Source organism: Lactuca serriola, chromosome 7, assembly GCF_051521515.1.
Source record: "Lactuca serriola cultivar US96UC23 chromosome 7, Lser_US96UC23_V15, whole genome shotgun sequence".
Taxonomy (NCBI): domain Eukaryota; kingdom Viridiplantae; phylum Streptophyta; class Magnoliopsida; order Asterales; family Asteraceae; genus Lactuca; species Lactuca serriola.
Genome location: NC_136414.1, coordinates 139,266,586 through 139,278,441, shown reverse-complemented (window position 1 = coordinate 139,278,441; position 11,856 = coordinate 139,266,586). Strand labels below are relative to the sequence as shown.

At 37.6% G+C, this 11,856-nt stretch overlaps 1 non-coding gene across 1 annotated transcript; it reads left to right on the top strand.

Moving 5' to 3' along the window:
* Nucleotides 1–2,108: 2,108 nt before the first annotated feature.
* LOC145065194 (small nucleolar RNA R71) lies at nucleotides 2,109–2,215 on the top strand. The gene has a single exon (XR_013688340.1). It is a non-coding gene; the product is annotated as a small nucleolar RNA R71 (small nucleolar RNA).
* The last annotated feature ends 9,641 nt before the right edge of the window (nucleotides 2,216–11,856 follow it).

Below are 11,856 nucleotides of genomic sequence, written 5' to 3'. Positions count from 1 at the left end.
GGTTTGGTTAACTTGATTTCTCGATTAGTCATATGTGACTCAATGGATGAGTTATTAGTATCATCATTCCAAGCCTTTGCATTCTCCTTTTCTCCCAAGCTTGCCTCCTCATCAAGTAGAATTTCTTCATCTTTTTGTATCATCGTATCAAGGTAAGCTACTTGAACATTTTGGAAGTCACAATAATTTTTAACAATTTCGCCTTCTGCTGCTGGACCTTCCAAAGGATATGGAAAAATCTTCACGTCGAGAACAGGAAAAGAACTTGTAAATAGCAGGTCAAGGTTGTCCGCATTACTGAACTTTTCGACTGGACTCGTCGAGTCTGTCGATGCGACTCGGCGAGTCGGTGCGTATTCCACAAATTCCATTGTTTCTTCTGGATCAGTTCCCTCCAACAACTTCTCTATCTCTTCTAAATCTTTTTCAGCATCAAAATTTTCTCCAGAAGATAGTAGAAATTTATTTGGATTTTCTTCTTGTAAAACTGCAAGTTCTTTTTCTAGTAATTCTTCATCCAAATCAATGGAGGAAACTTCTTCTTTCCTTGTTTCTTCTTGCTTAATATCTTGTGTAGCCTTAAACACTGCCGATTCATCTCCTACCCTTAATATTAGTGTAGACTCGCGTACATCTACTAATGCACATGCGGTGTTGAAAAATGGTCTCCCCAAAATAATTGGAACTTTGTGGTCTTCTTCCATGTAACGTACTACAAAATCCGCGGGGAATACAAATTTGTCAACCTTTATGAGAAGATCTTCACAAACACCTCTTGGACGAATGATTGTCTTATCTGCTAGATGGATCTTCATAATAATAGGCTTTGGCTCCGGTAAATTCAACTTCTTGAAGAAAGAATACGGCATTAGATTAATACTTGCACCCGAATCGGTCAATGCTTGAGTAGCAATTATGTTTCCAAATTGACAAGGAATCGAGATGCTTCCCAGATCGCCCTTCTTTTTTGGTAGCTCATTTAACACTAACTCAGCGACGTCAGCCATATCTTTTCTAGCGGAAAAGAGACCTTTAAGCAAGTTTAAGCATTTAGGCATTTGAAGTATCGTTTCAACAAATGCAATGTTGACTTGAAGGGATTTAACATATTCCATGAAAGTTCTATACTCTTTAGCCTTTTCATCAGGTATGGATCGAATTGGATATGATAAAGGTGGCCTATAAGGCTTTAAGGAAACAACAGTTTTATCATCAGACCATGGACTCGTCAAGTCCATTAGAGGGACTCGGCGAGTCGTGTCGGGTTTAGCTGAACTCGAGTCTTCTGTCTTTTCTGCTTGTACCTTTGTTGAGGCCTTTTGTGCAGGTGTCAGAGGAGTAAGAATTCTATCAGAATCCGTGGTTATTACATTTAGATGCGCAATTCTTGGGTTTTGTTCGGTGTTGCTAGGAAGTTCACCGGGAGTTCTTTGATTGATTTGTTGAGAAAGCTGGCCTAACTGTTTTTCAATATTATGTATAGAGGCTTGCTGATTCCTAAGCATTATACTCTGCTCCTTCAATTCTGTGTCGGTATCATTGTGCCTCTTCTCGGACACAGCTAAAAATCTCGTGAACATCTCTTCCAAATCAGCTTTCTTTTCCACAGTCGGTTCTTCCTTTTGATAGAAACCCCTCTCTTTTTGCTTGTATTTCTCTTCCTTTTCCTTTTTGTATTCTTCGTACGGGAGCCATTCCTTCTTGGGTTTCCGCCAATTTTCATCGTATCTGTCGCCACTTGAATAGAATACTTGCGCATTCTTGTTTCCGATCTCATCCAAGTCACAATCTTTAGTGAGGTGAGGTCCTCTACAATTCTCACATCCAACTCAAATAGCATGGATTGTTTGATCCATCTTTGTCATTCTCCTATCTAAACTGTCTAGTTTAGCCATCATTGCCGCCATGCCATCGTTAACCGTGTTCACTACCCCCTACTTACTTCATTTTGTGGGTTGTGGTATTCTCTAGAATGCTTAGAGAACTCTTTAATTAATTCTTTGATCACCGGGGGTGCCTTCTTTGTGAGCGGGCCTTGCGAGTCAAGTAATTGCCTTGTTGTAACATTGACTCCAACATAGAAGATGGAGACTTCTTGTTGGCTATTAAGGTCATGGTGTGGGCAATTTCTTAGTAGACTTTTGTACCTCTCCCACGCCTCATAAAGGGACTCTCCGGGTTGTTGTTCAAAGTTGGTTATAGCTTTCTTCAACTTGGCTATTTTAGAAGGTGGGCAAAACCGGTCAATGAATTCTTCTTTTATCTTAGCCCATGTGGTAATGGATTCGGGAGGGAGTAACTTGAGCCAATCTTTTACAGCACCCTTGAATGTAACTGGAAGCATACGAAGCAGTTGGCACTACAAGAAAAACAACCTTTTACGATGCGCAATTTATGACACGCGCTGATTAATGATACGCAAAAGTGTGTGCCCTAAAAAAGTTGTCAGATCTTTAGAAATTTGAAGAATTTTGGACACGCATTTTTGCGTTCCCCTAAATTTGTGTCACAAAAAAAAAAAAAAAAAAAAAAAAAAAAAAAAAAAAGAGGGCACTTATTAGAAAGAGCATGTCGTATAAGTATGTCGTTTTATAATTTTTTAGGAAACGTGCGTCTGATAATAACAAAGGGGGGAAACGAAATCCCAAAAGTTAAAAACCCCGCCTTGTGTTCTTTTCTCCTTTGTTTTCACCAGTCGAAAATCCCTTCTCCTTACAAGCCCTACGTTCGATTGACGCAGAAGCAGGTTCGATTCTTCTCTTATATGTTATCTTGAGCTTGATTTTCGATATTAGAATAGAATGCAAGGGTTATTTTTTAACTATCCTAAATTCCACAAAAACGCAGGAACCATTCTTGCTAGGGCTTTTTTCAAGAACGAAACTCTCGGTGTTCTCTGGCCTCTACAACAATCATCGATCATGACTGTGCTTGAATATTTGAATGTACCGCTTTCTCAACACGCTTTCTTGCTCATATATGTCTCTAATTATCCCTCATGACTTCCACACACAAACACTATCTATCATGAAACGTCTTCAAGGTAATCGTCAGTCTCCCTCTTCTTCACTATCCTCTTTTTTTACGGCCGAGCAACCTACCGCCTCCACTACCGCCATCACACCCTTCTACTATGCTCTACTTCCATCACTCTATGAGAAAAAACCTAAAACCTTCTACCGCCATCACATCGATGCTTCACCTACTGAATCAATAGTTACGACAACTACCTCGTCATCCAACGATCCCAAGAAAAACCTAAACCAAGTCATCAATTCAATTCAGAAAACCCTAGGAACCATCCATCGGCTCTACCTCACTGTCTCTTCCTTCAACGTTTCCTCCCAACTCCCGCTTCTCTAACGCCTATAAGTTCTTTACCTGTGTATTATCAATTTGATGTATTTTCTAAACACTAGCCTGTTTCAAGATTGCGATACTGACTCGCTATGTTAAATAAATTCTTAATCAAATCATCTGCTTTTACTTATGGAATCTGGATAATTTTATTTTCTCTGTATGCAGAAACACACTTGTTGTGGAGATGGATAATATGGCGAAAGTGGTACCTCTCTCTGTCTCTGCACATAAGGTGTTTGGAAAAATGCCCCAAAGAGGTAATTCACGCCACTATGTCATGCCCTCTCCTTGATTATGCTCAGTCACTTTTCTATGCGAAGCAGATCGGAGTCGGTTTCTCTCTAACCCCTTTGTATCATCATACAATTGAACCTAGGTCTCCCCGTCAATAATGTCTTTCAATATTAATGGAATTTCTTTCCAGTTTACAGACGCACGACAAGTGCTAAATGAAATACCTGAATAGATTGTGTTCATAACTCCTCCCTTTCACTTCTCCTCCCGTCACCTACACCATCGAAAACGGTAACACACGCTCTTAGGTGTAGTTTTTTTTCAGATTTAATTTTTTATTTTTGGTCTTGTATGTTGTTCTTGGGCTTTTGATTTAATTCTGTGTATCTACTCTGTTTGTTCTAAAATTATCATATTTTAGGTTTTAAATGAATGTTTTTTGGGATTGATGTTCAACCTTCTTGGTGGTTGCTATGGAAACTCTGAAATGAGTTCTGCCCCACAAAAACCTGTTGAAGCTTTTCACTTCCTCTCTACTCTCAAACCACCTTTTGCTGTTAATGTTTGGTAAGATGGGGAAATTAGTTTCGAATTTGAAGTTCTGTGATTTTAGCCTAATTGTATTTATATATTGAAGGTTTTATCTTCTTAGCTTAATTTATCTTTTCCTTTAAAATTTAAGAAATTTTCACACGTTTTGATGTTGATTTGAGTTAAATATTGATGATGCTTATATGTGGTATTGATAACTTGATTGTTGATATATGTTTTCTTTAGCAAAAAGAAGGCAAACTTGGTTTTACTCCATATTGGGTGTTATGTTTACGGTTTGACTTTTGAATCATTAGTCATATGAGTTTGATATATTACATTCCATTATTAGTTTTTTACCCCCTATATTTTATGAGAATTGATTTTTTTATTTGTGTCTTGTATTATATATTTGAGTTAAAACAGCTTAAACAGGTAACCAGATTCGTGGTTATTATGTATTTGTATTAGTTGGCTAGTTTTACAAATTTTCTTTTCTATAGAATATATATAATAGCCATATAAATTGTAAAGTTTAAAAGGTAATTGCTTGGCTTCAAAGTCTTAAAAACTTCAAAGTTAAAAAAGTAAATATTTTGAAAGCAATAAAGAGAGTTCAATGATGCACAGGTTCTCTATTTTTTACTCTTTGATATTAGAGATAATATTGTTGTATTAGTACATGTAAGGGGATGTTTCTCTTTTACTTAATGAGCTTAATGAGTTGAATTGACACTTTACACTTACAACACTTAATAGGAAAAAAGAAACAACACATAAATATTAAAGCTTATGTTTGTAACTCTGATCATATTGTTTCTTTTAGGAGGGGATGGAAATACCAAATAAATTTTTCATGAAAAGAGACAGTAAGTGATATTAGCCCTTTGTTACATCCTTGTTTCATCTGCATTTAAATAATGGGCTGTTGATAGGTAATATACATTGTTGGAAGCGAACCTCAGAATGTAAAAACTATAATAGTTGAAACAGTACCTCTGGTTACTGCTCATGTCATGTAGGTTACCTACCTTAATAACATTATTTATAAATTTGGAGTAGTGGATTTGAGGGTAACTAATCCTTATTTTTGTTCTTTTAGTTTAAAAAAGAAGAGACTAAGAAGTTGTGTAATTGTTTTTTACTGCAGGTTTTAGTAAACATGAATACTGCTAGTGCAAGTGAAATAGTGATACAATTTTAATCAGCAATGCTCTGCATACGTGACGAATACACTTCAAGATAACTGCATACAATTCTTGTTTGCACCTATATCATTACTTCCTTGGTTCCTATCGAAAGGAATCTAGAATCAGAAAGGTTAACAACAGGTTAGATGATGAGTCCGATGAACTGGATGAGAGGAGAATGAAGATGGATGTTAATAATGATAGGCTAAAATGGGGATCAAAAGGAATCTAGCAGTGGTAGTGGTAGGATGATAGTCCTTGAGAAAAGTGATTTTGATTCAGAAAATAATGGTGCCAAAGATGCAAAGAGTAGTGGGTATGCAATGGACGATGATGAATTAGGGTTATCTGTATCATTCAAGAAAGAAGAAGACCTTGAAGAATCCGTCAGGTTGCAAGGTAAAAATGGTGTTTTGATGGAAAATAAACATAAATCAATGGGTCTTTCACATAGAGATAATATTGAGAATCTTGATGGAGAAAGGCTGAGCTTGTCCCATAACATCCATGGAGCTAAAAAAAAGAGAACAACAATGCAATCAAAGTCAAATGCATCTAAGGGTAATAAGGAAGGCAAGATTAAGGAAGCTAATTTCACTGAAAAGCAATTGTTAAGGGAGAAGATTAAAACTTGGGCAGCTGATAGGCCTTGATACATTGTTGAACAAGACACAGATTCCATTGATAATCAAACTATGAACTGATAAGATAGATTAGGGTTTTCCCATTCATTCGAGAGGAATGGACTCTCCAAGAAGAAAAAAGTTCTTAACAATATAATTCTTAGCTACCTGAAAAATAACCCCTGAAGGGTATATATACTAGACAGGACCAAGGAAAGATACTCCAAAAGGAGTGGTCCCTCAGACAAACAAGGGACAAAGATAGTGCTCCCAAAATAACCAATAACAGATAAAAAACCCAAAAGGACAAAACTACCCCTGGACCCCAAAACAGACTATAAAAAGACTCAAATAAAGCAATTAAGCTAAAAGCATTTGAGGCTGAGTTGGGGCTTATCAATACCGGCGGCCCAAACTTTCACCTTGTCCTCAAGGTGAACCGAAGAATAAATCCATCTGGTACTCAGTAGATCCCTCAATTTCTTTTGGACAAACTCATGTCATGTAAGTTCCTCCTTAGTCTCTTCGACATTTAACTCTTCTTCGGTGGTTGAAACTAGTTTCTTCCTTTTATATTCCTTCAACTGTCCAACAGCATGCTCCTCGATTGCAGTATTAGTGATCTCAATTTTTTTGCGATCAAACATCTCACGAAGTTGCAAATACTTCCCCTGAATAAGCTTCTCTATACGTACTCTAAATGTCTTATTAATTCTAGTTTCACATTCGCTAATCCTAGTCATACAATAAAGTGTTCACATAAATCATATGAGGTAAACAATTAACAGATGTTCATGCAGCTTAATTATCTTCCTATTAATAGAAAAACAATTATCATTCACACATAAGGTTCTTTAACAAGCTAAAATCATCAATATTAAACTAATCCTACCATAAATCAAACCATAGTCTCAATATTGTCTCCCCAAACAGAAGTTAAAAGGTTTTAGCTCATGATTGAGGCAATTGAAAGCATAAAAACGAAATCTATATGTCTATACATGATGAAAAACAATAGATTGAATTAAGAATAATGAAAATTGCCTTTAATCTCCTTCAGAATCGGATTTAGGGTTGCATCTTTGTTCTCCAGGTCTTCTCTGACTTTAATTCGCAACTTTTCTCTCCCCAAGGGTTCGAGAGTTTTTCATCTCGATCTGAAAAGCCGTTTTTATAGATTCAACCCGACTCGCCGAGTCCATCACCGACTCGTCGTGTCCATCACTTAACCCCCGTGTACGACAAGTTAAGGATTCCTCAGCTTCGCGAATCTTCATAGCGACTCGTTGAGTAGTCGACCCTACTCGCCGAGTACCTCTTGTTTTTGGCATTTTTTTCTTCTTTGTTCAACTCCCAAGCTCCCAACTACTTTTCCTGCTTCCTTTTACTTCCGAGCTTTGCTTTTGGACTAAAAACACAATTCAAACACTTTTAAGTATCTTTTGTCCATAATATGCAATTAATTAGCTAATAAATGATAAAAATCTATACTTAATATAAGGCTAAATATGCAAATATCAAAATACCCCACACTTGACTTTTGCTTACCCCCAAGCAAAACTAAATTTTAACACACTAATATTACATAAGACAATTCCAATTAAACCCAGCCATTATGTCAAGACCGCAACGCACGCATTTGCGTCTAAATAATTCCTAAGGACTCCCCTTAACCTAAATACTCACAATCCTCATAAACACTTTCTTACTTCTTCCAAACAATGCTAATTTTATGCATCCCTCCGAATCCATCCGCAGAAAACCTCCTAACCTCAAGGTATATTTGGTTGAGCAACCCAAGCATACATATTCTAAAAATTACAATTCTTCGATACCACTATGGAACTTTGGAATTCTTCACTTTCTTGATAATTTGAACTTTATATTCCTTGAATTCTTCAAACTTGTCAACTTTTTGATTTTTGGGTATCTTCAACTTTTAAATTCTTCGAAATTTGATCTTTTGATCTTTACTTTAATCGCTCCAAAATTCCCACAACTTTTCTTGTAATTTTCTCTCTCTTTTTTTTACATGTACCTCACTCTTTTACTCAAAACCCTACATACTTAAGCAGGGGCACTCAACTTCAACCTTTATTGATTAAGGATAATAATTTTCCTGGATACATTTCAAGTTTAGGATGCTAAACATGCTGCATCCTTCAAACTAAGCAAGTTCGTGTTTTTGTCCCATGATTCCACTAGAATAAAGGAGGCCACAAATGCATTATAACGTATATAGGCTCAACTAAACATTTGGGTCCTCATAAAATTATCTGACATAATTCTAGCATGAACCTAATTGCTTACCAAAATTTTCTAAATTAGTCCCTAGCATTGCAAAATTTTAAATTTTAACTAATGTATGTAACCAACCCCCTACCCCACACTTAATTTATGTAATGTCCCCATTGCATGTTATGCATGACAAATAATAAAATAAAGAGGGAATTAGAACAAACTCCCCTAGGATAGTAGTCACAAGGTTGATACTCTTCTGTTAAGCTCCATCTTCAATCAACTTTAGACATAGGAACAACTCACCCATGTCTTGGGCGTCAAATCGCATGTGGTAGCTCCAAATGTGCAGGAGAGATACTGGAAAATCCTCAGGAAGTAATTGTAAAGATAATGTAGCCAAGTGGTGTAACGAATAGCATCAAATCAGCAGCCTTCGAGGTGGAATAATGAACGAATCGTCGAGTCAGATAAACGACTCACCGAGTAATAGCGTGAAAAGTCTAAAATCGTAAAAATATACTGGGACTCGTCGAGTCTGGTAATTGAACTCTGCGAGTCCTTATTAGGTGGAAACAAAAAATGAATTCTGATTTGTATCTAGCTTTTGGTGGACTCCAAAAACTTCCCATCGCTTCAGTAACCATTCACTCATGAACCCCTTTAGAATCGGACTCGATACGTCGCCCTTTCTTGACTCTTTTCATTTTTCCTCACATTCTCTAGACTCCTTATGCTAGCATTCCCTAACTCAAATTCTGAAAGGAACCAAGGCAATTAGAACATCAAGCACATAATTTGAATCCTAATTAAAAGTTTAAAACACACCAAACAAATAAAAGAAAATAAAAACAAATTGTCCAAATAAACACAAATAAAAAGAAACTAGTCTTCATCCTCTTCCTCATCATCGCCATCATTCATAGCCCCGCTCCCACCGGCTCCTCCTTGCCTTGCGCTTATCCTCTCCTCCCAACTTGGAACATACAGAAATTGTCCCCCATCTACATGTTGAATATGGAAATTTTCAAACAATTGGATGAAATATTGGTTTGTAAAATTTGAACTCCGACACAAATCATCTAAATATCTCCTCCCTTCCTCATTTAACCACTCCGGGGGAACATTGTCTTCGACCGGAATAACCGGTGGATCATGGCGTGGTTGCTCGCGTCTTGGTCGAACCCTCTGTCTCGGTGCCTCAGGCCCGATCACGGCATCGTCATGGTGGATAGCATAATGTCCCCCTCCATAATCCTCAATAATTCTAGCCCTACGAAAAAGAATAGGATTAAAGAGAGGGGTTGGAATCATCGTCATCAAATTCCAAGCACCACGAGTCATCAACCCATAAGAGTGGGCTAAAAGCGTCACGAACATACAACCATTAATTTTTGAGGTTTTTCGGTCCTTGACCGCCCCTTCAACCAAGTATGAAGCCAAACACCATGGTATACTGCAAAAGGTATTGGGTGTAATGATGCTCCAAAGATAAAATACATCAAGGTTAGAAACCTTGTCATCATCCTTTCGTTGGTTGATGGTGTTGGAGATAAGGCGGTGCGTGGGTGACAGTATGCTTCCCTCTTGAGCTGATTTGGGAATGTAAAGTTTGTTGGCAATGGTGTTCCACCAACTCATGCTTGTGACACCATCCGGGGATACTTTATGGCAATGCTCCAAAAAAGTACCAAATGCAGCTGTGTGGGTCAAGTGTTGGTCATAAATTCCCAACCTCCAAGCTAATTCAACCATAGAACATTGGCGAACCTCACCCCCAAGACAAAAAGTGATGTTCTCGGGGCTATAATAATCATCCCCACTCCGGAAATGTATTGTGGAGAAAAATTCCAAGCACAATTCTTGATAGACCGGCTCCCGGATACGAAACAAACGACTCCAACCATCGCACGTGATCGACAACCCATCATGAGTAAATTCCTTAACAAGGTATGGTGCCAACTCCTCTTCGTATCGGGCGTTCCGTAGCCATTTCCAGTCAATCGTATTGGGAACACAAATATCTTTTTTCCGCATTTCTGCAAGTTTTTTCTTCCACCTAGTCATCGCGGATTTGGACTCGATTTGTGGAAAGTTCAACCAAGGGAAATCCCCTTGGCTTCCTCGTGAGCTTTGACCCCGTTAAAACATGTTCCTACATAAATAAGTACACAAACAAATAAAAACGAGCAGAGCACTTAGGAATTAAAAGTGGGACTGCTTCAGACATGACTCGTCGAGTCCAAACCCGACTCGACGAGTCTGATGAACTGCGAGAGTCTTCGAACGAGTCTGTCAAACGCATCCATAAAAATCAAAATTTCTCGCAAGGGTTTGTCTAGGGATGTATATAGAGCATAGTAGTATAAGAAAATTCATTCACAATACTCTAATTAAATCAAAATCGAAACCCTAGAAATTCTAAATCTTCAAAAATGGGTTTTCTACCAAATTGATACTTCCAAACTTCTAAAAATCATGACTTTAACAGCAATATAAAAGAAATTAAGTACCTTGCTTGATGGAATTCGAAAAATTAGGAGAAAATTGGAAGAAATCGATGAATGCTTGAGAGAGAAAAAGGGCACGATGAGTGTGTCGGCTGAGATGTGTTCTAAGTTAGAGTTAAAACCCTAGTTACCAGATGTAAAAATATTAGTTTTTTTTTCAGTAAATAAAGTCGAATCGTCGAGTCGATGTCCGACTCGACGAGTCTAGTCGTGAATGAAGATTATCCAGAGTTTGAGTTGACTCGTCGAGTAAGTCAACCTACTCGCCGAGTCACTATTTTTTTTTTAAAAAAAAATCTTATAATACTTTATTCCTTCTTAAAATTAAATTCAGCCCACCCCACACTCAAACCATGCTAGCCCTCAAACAGTCATCCTGGACAATTAAGAAGATGAAGATAGAAAAATCCTAAAATGAAAAACTAAAACTAAATAAAAGGTAAAAGAAATCAAACTCTAGTGACGGGTTGCCTTCTGCTAAGCGCTTCTTTTTGAGGACTCGTTAGATGGACTCCTTCCCGCTCTACGTTTCTTCGTTTTCCTGCATCAGGAATTCACACTTAATCTTTTGCGGTTTATACTTTGTCTTATAGGCGTGTATCTTCCTCTTATATGTCTGTCGTAATTCTTCTTTCTTTTTCCTTTTGGCATCTTCTTCAATTGCATGCTTGATCCGTTTCCCAGCCTTCTTTTTCTTCACCCCATTCTTTGGACCCATCTTTTGTACTTCTCCTTCTTCAAACGTAATTACTTCATAATTAGAAAATACTCGGGCTCGAGGTTTGGTTAACTTGATTTCTCGATTAGTCATATGTGACTCAATGGATGAGTTATTAGTATCATCATTCCAAGCCTTTGCATTCTCCTTTTCTCTTAAGCTTGCCTCCTCATCAAGTCGAATTTCTTCATCTTTTTGCATCATCGTATCAAGGTAAGCTACTTGAACATTTTGGAAGTCACAATAATTTTTAACAATTTCGCCTTCTGCTGCTGGACCTTCCAAAGGATATGGAAAAATCTTCACGTCGAGAACAGGAAAAGAACTTGTAAATAGCAGGTCAAGGTTGTCCGCATTACTGAACTTTTCGACTGGACTCGTCGAGTCTGTCGATGCGACTCGGCGAGTCGGTGCGTATTCCACAAATTCCATTGTTTCTTCTGGATCAGTTC